The sequence below is a fragment of the Bubalus kerabau genome, chromosome 7 (genome assembly GCF_029407905.1).
Source record: "Bubalus kerabau isolate K-KA32 ecotype Philippines breed swamp buffalo chromosome 7, PCC_UOA_SB_1v2, whole genome shotgun sequence".
Classification (NCBI taxonomy): Eukaryota; Metazoa; Chordata; class Mammalia; order Artiodactyla; family Bovidae; genus Bubalus; species Bubalus kerabau.
In genome coordinates, this window is record NC_073630.1 from 80,986,595 (window position 1) to 81,006,469 (window position 19,875).

Genomic DNA, 19,875 nt, shown 5'->3' on the forward strand with positions numbered 1-19,875 from the left:
AAGAACCTGCCTGCCAATGTAGGAGATCTGGGTTTGATCCCTGGGTGTGGAAGATCCCCTGAAGGAGGAAATGGCAACTCATTCCAGTATTCTTCTCTGTCTCCCATGGACAGAGGAGCCTGGTGGGCTATAGTCCATGGGGTTGCAAAGAGTCAAACACGACAGAACGATTAAGCATGCACACATGCATGCATGCACACTTACAAAATGCTTGTAAATCCCTTTTAAAATGGCATAAGGAATAATAAAAGTAAATTATTGTTAAATCAACATAATATTTACCAATATTTGTACCATCAGGATTGTTACTATAATATTTCTGCAGATTTGATAAAAATGATTTTATTAATTTGTTTTAAAGGTCAAAATTTATTGTCAACTAATTAGTGATTCTGATTTTTAAATTACAATGAATATTCTTTCTCAGATCTGTAGTTACAATTATATTTCCAAAGAGAATGTCTCATTAATTTTCCAAATTGATCTCACTTATTTTTTGGAAGCAACAGCATATCATCAAACTTGTTCAGATTTATTTTTGATCATTTCTGACTTGTATTTTAGTTTTCTCAAATTTAAAGTACATTTTCTGAGGGGCCCCAGTCGAATGTTTTAAAACCTGAGATTATAGCACCTGGTGGCTGATGATGCTCTTCTAAACTTACTCAAACCAGAAAGCAAACTTATTTACATCTAAATGACCGTACTTTCTTTTGCTCAGTATCAAGCCTGCTGTTTCATTTTTATTTATAGTGACCTCATGCTTAGAGTACCTTGCATAAGTAGGAGTTTAAAAATTATTTGATAGCCAGGATGAATATGTCTTTTCTTGATGTTTTGATTTCTGAGTGAAGTGAGGATACTGAGGTTAAAATGTGTCGTGCATATTTTTTTAGTTATCACTTTCAGTCTAAGCCAGGCATATGGACAGTTCTGACAGTTAATTTTGTAAATCATTCAGGAATCTGACTGCTTTCTCAAAACATACCTGGGTCTTTCAGGCAGAAGTCTACAGGTGATTGCCCCTAGATGTTTGCCTAGAGATGATTTAGAAAATTGGTGGGGAGCTTTGCTCTTCCCCAGCTATCAAAAATTAACCTGCCAGAAATTTGCAGACACAGCAATGATATGTTAATGATTCTGCATAGGATTATTTTTTTTTTTAAGAAGTTGTCTATTCCAAATTTCAGAGATTCAGCATTTAGTATTTGCTAATTTACTTCTTTATTTGCGCTATGAACAGGACATTAATTATCAGGCTCCTTGACTGTCTCAAACCTCTAGAGTATTGTATTTATTGAACTCAGGTAACCAGCGTTCTGTTACTCCAGCGGTGAACATAGTTCTCATTTGCTGGGAGAAAAGAGAGGAAAATCTTTGCACCAACAACTTAACTCCAAGAGGGACTGTTGTCTGATTTCCAAACAGGCCGGGGAGTAGTACAGTGTCCTGCCGGATCCCCTTTGGTATTCATTATAGCATCCTGACTGGGTCACAGGGTGAGAGCCCAGAGAGCGAGAGGGGCCGAGGTTGTGATGCTTTGTTTATATGTTCAGTTCCACCAAGTCATAAATACATGTATGTATTTATGACTTAGTACACCGTCAGAGCCTTTTATAAATTTATAAATTAAAAAAAAAATCATTGCTAAAAATTTTATGTACTTTGTAATTAAAGTTAGCTTCAAATGCTTTGAGCTCTGAGGATCGAACCAGGTAATCTCCAAAGGCAGTTCTAAATCCCTATGTTTCTATAATACTGGTTATTTTTCTAAACTTTAGCCTCCAGTTTGATTTTTTACCTTTGTTTAATTTTTGGTGTAACCATTATTCTGATCAAAGTGCTGTACAAGCAATCAAGGTGCATTATCAATATTATTGGTTAAAACAGGACAGCTTTTTACCTTTAGCTTTTGCTGTTTTAACTACTTTTCAACCTCGTGCATTTTTTGTTTGCTTGTTTGTTTCATTTACAGGAGTTGATTTACATTCAGCATCTTCAGGTTTAGTCAAAGTGCGTGGTTACTCTTCTATCCCGCTTATACTCCCCATCCTATATAAGTATGTGTGTGGCTCAGTCCTTTGACAGTTTGAAAATGGGATCATAAACTCAGAAGCTTCAAGATCTAAGCAGAGAGTCTTAAACTGGGCATATATTGTGTAAGTGCTGCCAGGTCCTCAGATTATTTTACTAGAAACTGGAAACCCAGATTTTTACTGTTACACATTTTACCTACTTGGTGCCATTTGAAATGATTTTAAAACTCTGAGGGAAAAAAGATAAAAGAAATTAAAAGTGATACGACTTTGGAAGACCAGGTCTACTAGTCCTGTAATTTCTAAACCTTAAACCTTAAAAGGCACACTTTTCAGCTTTGTGCTGACTGCTACTCTGTTGTGAATCATTCCCCCCAGTAGACCCCTCCTCTGGGGCCTCTCCATTCCTGAGTGCTGTGTTTTACAAGTGTGAACTTGCCTAGGAACTATAATTATCCCTGGACTTCAACATGGGTTCCTCAGTAGTAGTTGCCATGCTTATTAAGTTTCTGAAAAATGTCTGTCTCCTGAACTAACATCAATTTCACAGGCATCCAGGGTTGATGCTGATCCTTAGGTCATCCTCACACTCAAAGCTCTTCCTTTTTACTAGTCACTTGTCTTTCTGTCTTACGAATCAACCTACAATGTTTTTCATGTTTTCTGATTTATTCTTCATTTTTCATAGTCACTGCCACTCCTGACTCAGTGCTCATCTCAGCACCAGTGATTGCTTTCATTCTTGTTATCTTTTCACTTCTGTCATTGTGTGCTCCTTCTTACTACTTTTTACACTCTTGCACTTTCTACGTGAATGGAAAAAATGGAAGGGATAATGTCAATAAAGTAACTTAAGTTGTAGCATAAATATAGCAACCACATGTTAGATTAAAGAAGGATGCTGTGGGTTGGTATTAGAATGACATTACCTGACCACTGAATGCATTTGTTTTTGGCAAATCAGGTTTGATATCCCATTGTTCTTCAACACAGACTTGCTCACTTTTGTGAAATTTTGAAAGTGGTAAGTTCTCAAGAAAAGAGCTTCTGTTCTTAGGTAGCTTTTACACACAGAAGTTACAGTATACACAGTATACTGTATATATTCAGTATACATAGACTGGTGCATTAGAGGTCCTGAAATGATTCAGCTGGCCCTCTTATTAAATGCTTTTTGGGTTTCTCTTACTAAACTTGCAGCATTTTAACACTCAGCTAATTTGCTTCAGTCATATCCAACTCCTTGTGACCCTATGGATTGTAGCCCTCCAGGCTCCTCTGTCCATAGGATTCTCCAGGCAGGAATACTGGAATGGTTTGTCATTTCCTCCTCCAGGGGATCTTACTGACCCAGGAATCAAACCCACCTCTCTCATGTCTCCTGCATTGGCAGGTGGGTTCTTTACCACTAGCACCACCTGAGAAGCCTTGGCTTGATTTTATTTCTGTACATCCCATTGTGAGGACAGGACTGTCATGAGTGTTCTCACCAATTGCCTTGTGTTGTTTAGTCTCAAAGTCACGCCCAACTCTTGTTGTTTAGTTGCTAACTTGTGTCTGTCTGTTTTGACACCCCTTGGAATTGTATTCTGCTAGACTCCTCTGTTCGTGGGATTTCCCAGGGAGGAATACTGGAGTGGGTTGCCATTTCCTTCTCCAAGGAATCTTCCTGACCCAGGGATCGAACCCATGTCTCCTGCATTAGTAGGTGGGTTCTTTACTGCTATGTCACCAGGGGTAGGACTGGTTAAACTCAATCTTCTTTGCTTCCCTCTTTACATATCTGATAAGTTTAGAAAGGATGATGTTGTAGTTAGAGATGCCATTTTTAATTATTTATGCTTAAGAAGATGTGCATTATTGTTTTATGTCATCACTATTAAACACATTTATTTTTCATAACTCTGTTATGAAGAGGCCCTGTTATTACTGTTGTACAAATAGGAAATCAAATTGTAGGGAGTGGAAATTACTTGCCTGGATCACACAGGTTGTACATAATTCCTGGGAGCTCTCACTATTCACCATTGTTCTGTGCTGTCTGTGTCTCAGTACTTCATTTCTGATAACTCATGGTTAGTGTAGCCAGGTGGCCCCTGGTAAACAAGAAATCCTTTTCTAGCACCATACAAATCAATTCCTAATAAGTTGTTATGTAAGCTTTTAAAAGAATAATGTAAAATTCTTATGTCGATATCTTGAAGAATTTACTGTTCTCTTCTTTTGCAAATTGAAAATGCATTTGTCTGAGTCTGCCTGGTGACTCAGACCCCTCTCCAATCTTTTAAGTTCCTTCAAAGATAACTGCGTTTGTTGGATCTATTTTGCAAGTCCTTTCAAATAATCTGCTCTTTAGTCAAATGGTCTAGGAGATTGGAATACTTTCCTAGTAATACAGTATTTCTCAACACATTTTCACATTTTCTTACCTTTAGCTCTACTTTTCCTTCTGACCAGTTTTTCTTCTGCTCTTTACAGTCAAGTGATCATTCTGTGATAGAGAATTCTGAGGCAACATGAACATTAGTTGTTTGGCTATCTTTTAATCATCCTTTTAATTATTCTTTATCATTTATATCATTAATTTTAAAATGTATGTCTCCCTTGTCTTCATTTGTGGGTATTTGCTTATTGCTTTAAATTGTTGCAGCACATAGTTAGTATTTAGTTGTTAGAGAATTTAAAAGTAAATCAGAAGTTATTTTCCTGCCAAACTGAATAGAATTTACTAGAATTATGAGTCTTCTCTGAGGTAGTATCAGTAATTACAGACACTTTTTTCCTCTGCATGAGTCAGTAAAAGTACTCGACATTTTTAGGAACATCATATCTTTCAAGATAAATCTTCAAAGTTTAGCTTCTTTTGTTTATTTGTTTTGTATGAAGGAGTATTGTGAGTTAATCAACACTAAATCAACCTGAGAAAGCACATTTTTACTGTGCTTTGCTAGTGATTTACTTTGTGTTAATTTTTACCTTTCATTACTTGTAATCTAGAACAAACCAAGTTTATAAACTCTAAACATGATGAAGGACATCCAGGGTAGAATCACATTTTAAAAATGCAAAGCCAGCTAAGTGTGTCATGCATTTGACTATGTGTATTCTCACATCCTGTCATTTGTATTTATGGAAAAATCTTTATATTTGAAAACTAACTTTAATAGGTGGTGCACTGTTAAAGAATCTACTTGCTAATGTAAGAAACACAAGAAATGTAGGTTTGATCCCTGGGTCAGTAATGACCTCTGGAGCAGGAAGTGGCAACCCACATCAGTACTTTTGCCTGGGAAATCCTTTGGACAGAGGAGCCTGGCAAGCTGCAGTCCATGGGGTCCCAAAGAGTCGGACATGACTGAACACAGCATATACATTAAAAATTCTAACATTTTGGTGATTACTTTTCTCATTTCTTCTGTTTCTAGTCTTTTATACACACAATCAAATTTTAATATGAACTGAAATATGAAAATTATAATAATTTCCAGCTGTACACAAAAGTACAGGAAAAAATCTTAATGTGCTTAGAGTCAGTTTCATTGTAAAATATAGTCTGTGCTTTTATTTTCACCTTTCACTATTTTGAATTCTTTGGCATTGAAATCCAGTATTTCCATGAGGTCCATGTTTCCAAGTTTATTCCTAACATACTTGCCCTCCTACAAATAATATCATAGTAGTTTACGATAGATCACAGAGTCAAAAAAGATCACAAGATCACACTGATCTTGGTCTAATTTTTTGCTCTGTTGAAAGAAATAAGAAATTAAGTTTGGCTCCAAATTTTGGAGAGAGGATAATGTTATTCAAACCAGTGAAGTGGCTCAGCTGTGTCTGACTCTTTGCTATCCTATGGACTGTAGCCCACCAGGCTTCTCCATCCATGGAATTTTCCAGGCAAGAGTACTGGAGTGGATTGTCATTTCCTTCTCCAGGTGTTATTCAAAACAATAGTTTAAATATTTACTCATGATATCTAATTAGTGCTATTTATAATTGTTATTTTAAAACAATAATATTCCTTTGGTATCAAGTTTATATTGTGCAGACCAGTGAATCTATTTGTTTACGGTCATAGACTAGGTATATATTTAGACAGATCTGTGTTCTTTGAACTTAGTTTTAGACACATTGGCTAGGATAGCTTAGGAATACTTTAAATCTATTCTCTGAGTACCAAATTTAAATAGTGGAGATAAATATTAAAATTAAGTTAGAAAGCCTCACTACTGATGATAACAGTCTTGAAATAAAAGTCAAATAAAACATTGTAATGCTCTTATGTTGTCCTTGCTGTTCTATAGTTATGTCATATGAACTTATTAAAGATTATTTCACTTTATAATATTTTTGGATCCATTTTTCTTACTGAAGGTATGGATGTATGTATGTGTGTGTGTGTACCTATGTGTACATGTGCATGCACACTTTTGGGCAGAAGGCACAGTGGTTTGTGGGGAAAATGCGTATGTGGTTTCAACTGCCTGTTTTTCTCCAAAGTAAGAAGAGATGTATGAACAGGTACAGGTTAGAGTCCTTTAAGGTTAGGGCTACCAACTGCCTGGGGACCCCAGGACGAATATTTTTGTAAACCTGAGTGTTACAATTTCTACCCCACCAATACTAAAATGTTGGTAATACCAAGAGATCTTGCTTATTAGCACTGAATGAACTAATGGACCAGGTCCCTTGATAAAATTTAGTCTTGGTTCCAGTAAAAAAAAAAAAAAAAAAAAAGCCCTTATAACATAAGAGGATCCCCAAATGAGGATATACTTCCCTCTATAAGCCTCCATGGTTTCGGTATTGATGATGATTTTTCCAATTGTAATGGAATCTTCATATTGCTCTTGCAATATTTAGGACCCACCAGAACCCTGGGGTGTGTTAGCATGTGTGTTACATCATCCTAATGTGGTTCATGTGGCCTTCAGATCAAGTTTTTGATCTATTCTGGGATGTGTAACATTGGGGATATTATTTTACCTCCTTGATTTCTACCTTGTAGAAGGGGATTACAAATAGTAACTGCTTCTCGATTATGTTAAATAACAGAATGCATATAAAGTGATTAGTTCTGTATCAGGCACATAGTAAGCACTTAGTATTATTGAAATCAACTAATTGTCATTGACACTCCTGAGATGTTGTCAGACTGCTTGAAGAGTAAACTTACAGTACTATTCATAACTATTCATTGTAGACCCTAAACCTATAAAATTAGTGTGTCCGTAACAGTAGGTAAGGTGTTTACCTCAGGATTAATCATATATTGTTCTTATGTGAATATATAATAAACATAAAGTAATTCAGTTTTGAAATATAGATAGGTATGTTGGGTATCACAAGTATTAAAAAAAAGCCCTCATAATGGCACCCCACTCCAGTACTCTTGGAAAATCCCATGGACGGAGGAGCCTGGTGGGCTGCAGTCCATGGGGTCGCTAAGAGTTGGACATGACTGAGCGACTTCACTTTCACGCATTGGAGAAGGAAATGGCAACCCACTCCAGTGTTCTTGCCTGGAGAATCCCAGGGACGGGGGAGTCTGGTGGCCTGCTGTCTATGGGGTCGCACAGAGTTGGACACGACTAAAGTGACTTAGCAGCAGCATACCTCATATACTAATACTTTGCATTCTTAAATCCTATGTCTAAGATAAGAACATACAAATTTGGGCTTTCTTTTCTGTCATGCCAAGATTTTTAAGCATTCCCATATTTGCCTGATTCGCTCCCAGTATCACTTCAGGCATGCTTCTTCATCAATTGAATTTATTTCAAAACTAATTAATGATATATTCCAATAAAATCTTTCACCAGCATCCTCCCATTCCCACCATATTTAATTATTTTAAAATCAAGACAAATAACAATTTGATATAAGATCATCACTATTCAGAACTGGTCAGGCTTCTTCCTCAATGTAAGCAACTCAGCAAAGCAGTTTTCCTCACAGCCTGGAGTCTTGCAGTTTTATCCTCAGTGTTTGTGTTGCATAAAGTCTGACCGAAATGCAAGTTAGTCCTTGTGTCTCACTGACATGATGACATAAAGGAGAAAAATGGCATAATTAGCTTTTTGTATCTTGTACATTTTTTTCTTTGAACATATTTATGTTCTAAAACACTCACTTTCATTGGAAATATATGAGTTTCTGTTATAAAGCGATGCAAATCAATGCATACTCAAATAGGTTACCAAGATATATGCCATTGACATATTAGATTTCCTCTTTTCTACAGTTTCAAAAATCATTACTTTATGATTCAATTTAGAAAACATCTGAGTAAGTACTTAGTATCTAACATTGTGCTAGAGGCTTCAGGGATTTGCAAGGAAGTATAAATATGCTTCTTGCAATCAAGTAACTTCCATAAGATGTGTATGATTAAATGTTAAAATATATGATGAGCGTGAAAGTGAAGTCATTCACTCGTGTCCGACTGTTTGCAACCCTATGGGCTGTAGCCTACCAGGCTCCTCTGTCCATGGAATTTTCCAGGCAAGAGTGGGTTGCCATTCCCTTCTCCAGGGGATCTTCCCAACCCAGGAATCAAACCCAGGTCTCCCAAATTGCAGGCAGATGCTTTACCTTCTGAGCCACCAGGGAAGGCCATGATGAGCATCAGATCAGATCAGTCGCTCAGTTGTGTCCTACTCTTTGTGACCCCATGAACCGCAGCACGCCAGGCCTCCCTGCCCATAGATATTAATACCACACAAGGTCAGAGTTGAAAGAGATCAGAATGATTTAGATATTTGAAGATGATTTCATTGCATATTAAACCTGTAAATTTGTGAAGCTTATGAAGAATATTGGAAAACTGATAATGGTTTGGTTGTTTTATACTTTTTGGACAAGAGATAGACTAGATAGAGCCTCAAATTTTATATCTTCTACCAAAGCATTTAGCTAAAAACTGTTTATAGAAGGAAACAAAATGTGCTTTTCTGTCTATTATTTTCCCTGGGCATTTCTTGATCTACTTGTTAATAAATAATGAGGCTTAGAGACAGTCTAGTACTTGATGGCAGAAGTGGAGTTAATGGTAAGATCACAGGCTTTGATGTAAACAATGTGATTTTGGCTCTTAATTTTGATACTTACTACCTTTCCAATTTTGGAAAACTTATTTAATATCATCATGTCTCTTTTTTCATACATAAATAGTATTTCATGGTAGTTGTGAGAATTAAGTAAGTGAAAAGTACTTAGCAAAAAGTCTGGCACACAACACACCTCAACACATACAAATTTAGCTCTATGTTAAACTAAGAGCCTGGTTTAAGATCTTTGTAATTGTATGAAACCAGATCTGGTTTTTTCATCTCTATAAAGAGAACAATAGTGATTTACCAAGGTGTTTCAAAGGATTGGAAAGATTGGTATTTTGAGATTGGCCATGGAGTGTGTATGTATGTGCAGTGGTGGCAGGGAGAGAATGTTTTGCCATAGAAATTGATAAACACATCAAATCAGAGATCCTTATTTTTTTCAAGAGTTGACTTATAAGCACACTGCTGGATAAAAGAAACATATGATTAAAGAATCACTGTAAAAACTATGATACAACTGTAATGCAGTGTTTCAGTTTAGTATTTACAAGGACATTGAAACCAGCCAGGAATGTCAAGGAAGCATATCTCCTTTGAAAAGAAGTAATGTCTATATTGAGGATTTGCCGTGTGATAAGTGAGGACAATAGTTTCTGAAACAGAAGGAAATAACCTATGTGAGGTTCTAAAGCTAAGAGAGAATTGTTCTTTCAAACAGCTGAGTTAAGTGGGGCTTGGTCTTAGACTTCTATGGAGATAGACATGTTAGGAAAGGAGAGGTCGAAGAAGTAAAATAAAGATCGGGGAAGAACTTAGCTGTGGTTAGAGGATTGACTTTTAACGTTATTCCATGTTAAAGTATAATAATCCAGCCTTATTCATGAGAATCATCTTTATAATAGCTATGAAATTTATTATTTGCAATTTTAAGCAGTTCCACAGTCTGTGGTAATTCATAGCCATCTATGTGGTGCAGTCATTCACCCATCTCTACATAATTATGATCTATTTTTCATTCTTTTGTATTATGTGTTTTATTTTTTAAATGGAAGACTTTATGAAATTAATATATGCATATCTGAATTCTACCTGATAATATTAACTCTCAAAATTAGAAAATGAAGTTAGTTTGGTATGACTTTCCTAGGAACCTCTGTAAGTGGCAATTCTATTTTATACCTGTTTCATTTTTGCCAGGAATAAATATTAACCTCAGAATTGTGTTATTTCTGGGCTTCACTCTTCTGAAAAAACTCAGCTAATGCTTTCTTTCACATTCACTAAAGAGCATATTAGTGATCACCACTGTTAGATCTTTAACTAACCTGGGCTGCTTCTTGCCTGGCCAACCACCCTGAATTAAAAAAAAATAAATAAATAAAAGTCTGCCTTGGTTTCTTTTCATTATATTTTGAATTTGGAACACTAGTTTCTTCCTGATCATATGTATTTTATAATAATTTTACAAGCATTTATCTTGTTATAGAAAGGAGAAAAAAAAATAAAAGTGAAGGACTTCTGTCTCCTCTAATTTTGCCCTACTTTATACAATGCCACCTATACATCAAGAACTAGACTTCTTGTCTGTTTTATTTTGAATAATAAGGAACCAGTTCATTATTTTTGTCCTGTGATGCACTACCACTCTTAAAAACTTCTATGACTCAACCATAAAGGAGTGTATCTTTTAAAATATTTCTGGAAAAATGATCAGCATATCAGCTGTCAAATGGTAATGCTAGGGAAGATTTAAAAAATAGTGCACAGATGTATTAGGAACTGTGCATATTTAGATGAGTTTGAAATGTAAAAGCGGGGATTCCACATTTAAAGTTTCTGAAAATTGTTCAGTGCAATCTTGATATAAAGAGTCATTGGGTAAATTATGAATTCCTGGATGGCTCAGTGGTAAAGAATCCCCCTGCCAATGCAGGAGACTCTATTCCTGGGTCTGGACAGTTTCCTGGAGCAGGGAATGTGTACCCACTCCAGTATTCTTGTCTGGGAAATCCCATTGACAAAGGAGCCTGGCAGGCTACAGTCCATGGGATTGCGAAAGAGTTGACTTAAGACATGACTTAGCCACTGAGCAACAGCAAACTGAAAAGTTAGGTAAATGTAAAATCATTGCAGAAACAATTCATAGTCTGCTTTCTGCTGTGTTATTTTCCAAGTAAAGTATGTACCATTTTGTTAGCATTATTAAATGAAAATAATTGGAATGAAATCAACAGTATGCAATATATTATTTATAGGAATTGAACTTTGTAGTAAAGATATCCCTAATTTTCTCAGAGAGAGGGGATTTAAAATAGTTTATTAATTCACTTTGATATTTTGAAAAGTTAGGAAATTCTTAAGAGGAGGAACCTTGTGGTTGGGGTTTAATCTTTTTAAACTTATCTGTAATTAAATATTAATTATAAAACACTTGTCTTTATATATAGTACCTTACGGAACCTGGAAAATCTGGTTTCTTTGAATTTTTGTGTATAGTTCTAGCTCTTCATTTTGCAGGAAGAAAAAATACTGCTAAAACTTTCATATTTGTATGGAATATCTGTCTACTCTGAAGTGCCAGAAAAAGCCTTAAATGATGTGTGACGTGCTGCTAGTCATCTAATGAGGCATTCAGTGCAATGTGATTATGACTACATTACATGGGTACTGTGGATACTGGTTTCTCAAATGAATCAAAAAAGTTTCCAGGGCCTGCAAGTACTGAAATAGTGCTGCTGCTAAGTCGCTTCAGTCGTGTCCGACTCTGTGCCACCCCATAGACGGCAGCCCACCAGCCTCCATGATCCCTGGGATTCTCCAGGCAAGAACACTAGAGTGGGTTGCCATTTCCTTCTCCAATGCATGAAAGTGAAAAGTAAAAGTGAAGTTGCTCAGTCATGTCCGACTCTTCATGACACCATGGACTGCAGCCTACCTCTGTCCATGGGTATTCTCCTGGCAAGAATACGAGAGTGGGTTGCCATGCCCTCCTGGAGGGGATCTTCCCGACCCAGGAATCGACCCAGGTCACTGGCCAACAGCAGATGTAACGGAGAGAGCATTGTGATTGTGGATAAAATAGACTGTATTTGTCCATTTAGGGTGGACTTTTACTTATTTGCTTCAAGATAATTTTGACTTTCCTTGAAATAAATGGAAGTTATAGACTTGTTGGTATCTTTTATTATCCATGTGGTGTCTGCATGAAAGAAGAAGCAAGTAGATTTCAGGAAGTTTCCATAGCAGTAACAGATGCAATCAAACTGGCCAATATTGGGAATTATTGTTCCATAAGTAATTGTGGTTGGTTTCTAACTTTGATTTTATTCAGTCTAATAACAAGTATTGCTCTAGAGATAATTGTTGATGGTTGCAGACACTGATTTCATTCAATTAAGCTGGTAACCTTTTTAAGAAACTGCCTGGGAGAAAGCCAAGAATTCCAGTCAACTGATTTCTAGGGGAAGTGAATTGCAATTGTCTTAGCCTAGAAAATGTTCCAGGTAGACCACAGCTGTGTTAATTAACCTTTTCTTTAAACTACCTTCTCTACACAGAACTCCAGATGAGCAACATAGCTGAGGACCATGTTATCTGGATTCAGATTTTGCTCAGAGTGATTATAAAGTTGGTAAGACATTATAAAATATGTTTGAGACATATACTAAGAGTATGAAGGATGGTCTGTCTTTGTAAATCACATCAAAATTCAGATTCTCCCTCCTTTCTTCCTTTCTAAAAATCACTGATGTGTGTATTCAACAAAAGCAGAACCAGTGTGTATTATACAAAGATTTGCTTTCTTTATGTCAAATTATAAATCCATAATGATAGATAATATGGTTGGAAGACATTGGAAACCTGGTCTGACATACTTTTTCTTAATGAAATGTAGAATTATTGGAATAGTATAATTGGCTTATGACTAATATGGACAATACTGAAACTTTGCTGTTTATATCTTTTTTGTTTCCCAGAATGGGAGAGGAAAAAATACTTTGTGTTGAAAGTATACATTATATCTGGGGAAAAATGTTTCTTTAAATAAATGAAGCCTTTTGTGTAGGTACCAATGCAAAAATCATAGGTCCCAGTGACCATGTGTGTCAATAAAAGGCATTTATGTGTCATAGCTACACCTAGTCATCTATGAAGTTATATTGTCCATCAAACTAGTAAAAGGCAGGGAAGTATTAATGGGATTCCACAACCATCCATCCTAGCCTAGGTAAGGTAGGAAGAAAACTGATAAACTCTTCAAAATATACTCATTTGAGTGATCTTTATATACAGAATCAGTTCAGTTTAGTTGCTCAGTTGTATCTGACTCTTTGCGACCCCATGAGTTGCAGTACGCCAGGCCTCCCTGTCCATCACCAACTCCTGGAGATCACTCAAACTCATGTCCATCTAGTCGGTTTGAGCTAAGTTTTATTAACTGTATCAACCTGATTAATATTTTTATATTTTTGAAAAAATAGAATCTACCAAAGAACAAACTTGCTAAAAAAATATTCCTGACATTGCCACTGATACTGGGTTTTAGTAGGTAAAGATTCATCATCTGCTGATGATATTCATGTTCACAATTAAAAAGATTATGTCCAAGGTGATTTTGATTGATTGACTTTTCCCTGGCTCATGGCCAGGGTTGCCGCATATGTGTATGGCAACCCACTCCAGTACTCTTGCCTGGAAAATCCCATGGATGGAGGAGCCTGGTGGGCTGCAGTCCATGGGGTCGCTAAGAGTTGTGCACGACAGAGCGACTTCACTTTCCCTTTTCACTTTCATGCATTGGAGAAGGAAATGGCAACCCACTCCAGTGTTCTTGCCTGGAGAATCCCAGGGACGGGGGAGCCTGGTGGGCTGCTGTCTCTGGGGTCGCACAGAGTCGGACACGACTGAAGCGACTTAGTAGCAGCAGCAGCAGGCTGTATCTTTTAGGTTTTGCTCTAACTCATGACAGCAGCAATTGTTTCCTATCTTCCTGGGCTGAATAAAAGGAGGAGAGTAGTTAATAAGGTGACTTTGAACAGTGACAGAGGAATGTAGTGGGTATATGTTATGCTGTAAACAAGTTCTAATCTCTGTAAGAGTTGTAAGTAATATAAGATAAAAAGTATAAATCAGGAGTTTTTACTCGGGGCGGGAAAAGTGAGATAATTGGCTAAAATGGACAAGTTTTGAATTTTACTAGCCTTAAACATGATGAGAAGTTTAATTCAAACTGGCTTTTGAATTAAAGCAATATAGCATACTGTGGGGGTCAGTCAGTTCCAGTAAGTGGGAGGTACTGGCACACATAGTAAGATAATGTGAAAAATTAACTACAACCCAAGATTTTTGACCTTCAGTGCAACTTCAAAGTTGAAAGAGATTAACTTAAAATAATGATCTTTTTAATTTGCATTTTGTATTTTATCTTTTCCTTAGTTCTTGCAAAAGCACATTGGTGCACATAGATATTTGGGATATTATCTATAGTGGTATAAAATTAATAAGGAATTTTATCATATTACCTTTTTAATTTTACATCTTTTAGTCTTTATGTGTTTCTAGAATTCTTTTTTGGGCAGTTACAATTTGATAACAAATCCAAAAGTAATTTGTAGCATTTCAGGTTAAGTTTTTATTTTGTAATGAATCCATTTTCAGAAAGTTTGTCTGATCTTCCTCCTTCATGCCTCTGCTAGTCGCCTGGCACAACTATATCCTAAAGGGCTTGGACTCGATTCTTCACGTTTTTTCTGACTCAGGACTACTTTAGAAAGAGCTCTGTTTTCTAGGCTTTTCCTGTGCTTCACTACAATATTACCTTTAAAAAGTGCATTTAGGGATACTTTAGAAAGATTAAATTGTACTCATACATATTCATAAGGCAGAATAAAGAGCTGACTCTTATTTGGGGTGACTTTTAGAGAGTAGGGATTCTAGACTCTTAAGAAGATGCCATTCAGTTTTAACATACTTTTGTAGGAAAGGAGATTTGTTATATATTGCTTTGATTCACTAAATCTTTACTGGATGTTTTTGGACATATTTGGACAAGCATTCATGACTGGAAAATCCCATTGGTGGAGGAACCTAACGGGTTACAGTCCATAGGGTCGAAAAGAGTCAGACACCACTGAGTGTCCAAACACATAGGCTCGTGTGAACTAGGACAAGCATTTGTGGGCAGGGAATGTTCTACAGTGGATTTTATACTGTGATTTTTCTTACATACAATTTACAGACTGTTCTAAAAATATAGCGATAAAGATTCTCAGGAAGTAGTTTTTCTACTATAGTCACTCATTCTTATAGGATGAAATAGTTTTATATATAAGAATAATCTAATCATTCCAAAAATATTTTATGCTTGACAAAAATTCTATGGATCCGAATTGGGGCTTCCTTGATTGGCTCAGATGATAAAGAATCTGCATGCAATATGGGAGACCTAGGTTCAATCCCTGGGTTGGGAAAATTCCCTTGAGACAGGAATGGCTACCCACTCTAGCATTCTTGCCCGGAGATTTCCTTGGACAGAAGAGTCTTGTGTGCTGCAGTCCATGGGGTCACAAAGAGTCAGATATGATTGACACTTTCACTTTCACATTGTTGTCCACTAATTAAAGTAAGCCATAGGCTAGTGTCAGTGCCTTTGTTTTTAATAATAAAGTCATAGAAACATTACTGTTGTAGAGCAGTGGAGAGTTAGTGTTCAGAATTGTATGTTCAGTGATGAAAATGTCCTGGACTATTGCTAATAAATGAATTCAGTTTAGTTTTGAATAGTATTTTTGTAAATATTCTTCATTTTGATGTATTGTATTTTGTCTAAGTATTATAATTCTGAGCTCAGTAGCAATTTTGATATGTTGAATGCCATGTTTTTAAATACATTTAAAATATTGAAGCAAACTCAAACAAGTTACATAAATGAAAGCAATTGCAGTTCTTGTTGAAAAATTAAGGTTTCAACTCTGTTGGAATATATTTTTCATAACCTTTTCTAAAAGCAAACACCCTATACAATAAATTACTGGCATGTGATATTTAAGAGACATCAATCAGGATTTCATTTTTTTTCAGAGAGGGTCCCAGCTGCAACTTAGCATGAATAAAAATCTCTGTCCCTTTCCCTCAGAAAGATTTATATGGTTCAAATATGAGTTATATAGTGAGTTCTTATATCACCACTGATCATCATCGATCTCAGAGACTGGCCAATCTGTAGACTTCTTCCTCATTTCTGCTGTACAGTAGGCCTGAGAAGTTGAGGCAGGCAGGATTTTATTCATTTGCACGTAGAGGGTCAGTTTTCTTATCCTTCTTTACCCTTCAGCATTCCAGTACAGACTAGAAAGAATATTTAAAGTGAGTTGATATCAGCTTGGTAAAAAAGAAAAATACTGTCCGTCTACTAATACCATGGTTCAATTTAAAAAAAAAAAAAAGTAGGAAAAGGTGTTTTCTTTTCTCTGTCCCTCTCTTATGTACTTGCTCACAGAAACTGAGAGCTACTCAATTAAAAGGCAGGCTGAACATGGACTATGTCTCTCGATCTCTTTCAGTAAAGCGTTGTCCACCTCAAATTTGGATAGGGTGTAGAATATTTTAGTTGTCTTCACTTTTTATTTTGCTACTTTGATTCAAGTATTGTAATTATATGATAAATAGTGTACTGGTATTTTTGGGGAGGTATTGATTGAAATGCTTTTGAAAATACAGACTATTAAGTAAATTTTGTGGAAGTATATGAGCATGCTCTTGGTCCAAAATCTTGGCAAGAAAATATTGATAACTGATTATTTAAATTATGAATATGTATAATTAGTGGCCAACATGCCATTTTTAAATGAGCCCATGTAAATGTTTGATTGATTTCCTAAAACATGGGCTTCACTTTTTAGTCTATAACATTTAGTTTGCTTTTGTTATGAATCCAATGTATTAACTAATCCAAATGGAAAAAATATAAGTAGTTAATGGAGAAGTTAATATTGCTTCAGTTCTTTTGAAAGTTATTCATATTTTGAGTGGTGTTAACTTCTTAGTGTAAAAGTCACAGCCCTAATATTCCGATTTTAAATCATTGCAGGTATTCTCTCCTGAATTCAGTTTTTCCCTCTTTGTAGATGCAGGGTAAAGAACTTCATCCCAAGATTAGCTATCTGTTTTTACTTGCTGATTAACCCAGTTTATATCTTCCTACTATCAGGTATGTTTTAGTCTAGGGTCTAATAAAGTATATAAGAATTTATTGGACTAAGCTATTTTGAGGGAGGTAAATTCTATGGTTTAAGGAAGATATTTGTATATCATAATTTCCTGTGGAAATGCCCTGTGAAATATTTAACATCAAGTTGCTAGCATACCTTTTTAGTAGTTAGTACTAACAGCCTCCTCTAAAGAAAAAGAAATGGCCTTCCTTTTCTTTTTTTCTAGTTGTGTGTGATGTATTAAAATATGACCCATATTTGGGAAAAAACATTATGTAAAATTAAATGTTAGACCTGTAGTACATCATTTATTAATTGGCAAGATAATTTCTTGAGAAACACTGCTACAATACTATAGAAAGTGTGACCGAGTTTCTCAGGTAGCAAAAACTATCTTAATTCTTTAAAACAAAGGACATTTATTTGGAGAGCACTCTTGGGAAAATGAATAATTTTGTCAACTCATTCATTATTTGCCCTTTATACTTAGGGCTTTAAGAAGTGAAAGGCAGGTGATAGTATATCCACTGTTTCTTGGTCATTCAGATGGTAACTTGTTCAATTAAAAATTCTTGTTAGGTCAGACATAATGGATTCTTGTTGTTACTTTAGTATTTATTCAATGAAAGGGATCAATATTTTGGGCCCGAGGGAGCTACATGGATAAGAGACTCTGCAGTAAGTCTCTCTGTTCATTATAAACTTTTGGCTGGCAGGTGCAGTGTCTGCTGTAGGACTTATTTTAATTAGAAGATCAAGGTGGAATAAAAATTCACATATTCTTTTTCTCCCTTTTTAATAGCACATAAGCTTTGTTAGTGCATTTTACATTCTCCTCCTTGTTCTCTTCTGTGTGTGCTCTTTTTAGAAAGGATTTCTAGAAGAGAATTTGAGAACAATAGATCTGATTTTGAGAAATTTAACTATTGTGCATTTGAACTCTGTACAGAGCCCATTTGTTTCAAGTTTAAATAGATTAAATCTTATCGTGGTAATGTACACTCTGGTGGTACCTGATAGGTAGAGAAGTAATCATTCTTCATTAGCATAGTCACCTTTGCCAAGTTTTAAATGTATCTTTGTTTAAATTTAATGAAACTGATTTGTGATTTTTCTGAAGCATGGCATTAAATAAAGCTATAATAAATTCTATTTTGCTTTGCTAGTTGAAGTACTTTCCAAATATGGCCTAATGCTCTATTCAAGTAATAATGTCATTTGCAGAACAAGCTGTCAAATTTGACTTGCTCTAAATTTGGCAAGAGCCAGTATTTAAAAAATTAAACCAAAATGCAAGTCCTTGCCATTCTGCAGCAAAACCTTACTCAGACCATTACATTCAATCTAATAGATGATTTATTAACTTGCCATTTAATTCATCTAAGTAAAAGATTTAAATGAGATCATCGATCTGAGTGCTGGCACGAACCTTTCCAAATCCTTTAGTTCTGCTCCCTTGTTTTACAAATGGAGAAACTGAGACCAGGAGAAATTAAGTGGCATGCCTAAAATTACATAGCAAATTGTTGCCAAGAAAACCCGGTTCCCTCAACCGAGTCTTCTTTTTAAAACATCATGTCAGAGAGATTGGTTGCTGTTTATAAGAAACTATAATGGTTTAAAAATTATTTATGTGAGGACTTCCTTGGTGGTCCAGGGGTTAAGACTTTGTCTTCTAATGCAGGGGGTGTAGGTTCAATCCCTGGTGGAGGAGGTAAGGTCCCAAATGCCCTTTGGCCATATATAACCAAAATATAAAGCAGAAGCAATATTACAACAAATTCAATAAAGATTAAAAATGGCCCACATCAAAAAAAGAAATATGTAAGCCAGTTTGTCTTCAGATCCCAATTTACTTAGAATTACCACAGTACAAATAATTTAGACATGTGCAGCTTGCAAAAACCATCATATTTAAGGGTCAGAATATGTAAAGAATAAATGTTAGAGGCCCAGAAATGTTAGGTATACCCTATAAGACTAAATTTAAAATTATAGGCTCCTGAATGCAGGGCCTCTTCCTGAGTGCAGGTTTACTTCCATGTCTTTATAAAAGAAAACCTTTAGGGTTAAAATTCTAACAGGATGTTGTATGACTGATTAAATTCCATAAAGGCTGAGAATTTGAGAAAATTTTACTGTGACTAGCACCAATATTTCCCATATGGGAATCACATTATTTGTATCACTTTTCAGTTAATATTCTTAGTAAGAAAAATATTGTTTATCTGACATTAGACATTCCTGGAAACATATCCTTGTCTAATTGTGAAGGTCCTAAGCAACGTAGGAGAGTGGCAGTCATAGTAGTTTAGATTTGCTTGTGAGATAACACTGCATCAGAGGAAAGAAGCTTGAAATACAAAGGCATTTGGAGAGGTTGTCAGGAAATTAATGTTACCCGAAGCGTGTTTTTATTATTGCTGCCAATAGGCAGATGAAATGTAAGAATGGCCAAGAAAATCAGAATGTCCTAAACACCTGCCATTTATAGCAGCTAATACAGTAAGAAAGCAAGCATTTCCTTAAATATGGAATCGAGCTCTTGCAATGCCATGAATATCTGATATT

General features: G+C 35.7%; 1 protein-coding gene across 1 annotated transcript in view; it reads left to right on the plus strand.

The window, feature by feature from the left end:
• ADGRL3 (adhesion G protein-coupled receptor L3) overlaps positions 1-19,875 on the plus strand; it is a 900,477-nt gene that overhangs the window by 9,111 nt on the left and 871,491 nt on the right. Inside the window, exon 2 of the mRNA XM_055588685.1 lies at positions 12,652-12,725. The gene's annotated coding sequence lies outside the window, so the exon portion shown is untranslated. The remainder of the gene's footprint in view (positions 1-12,651; positions 12,726-19,875) is intronic.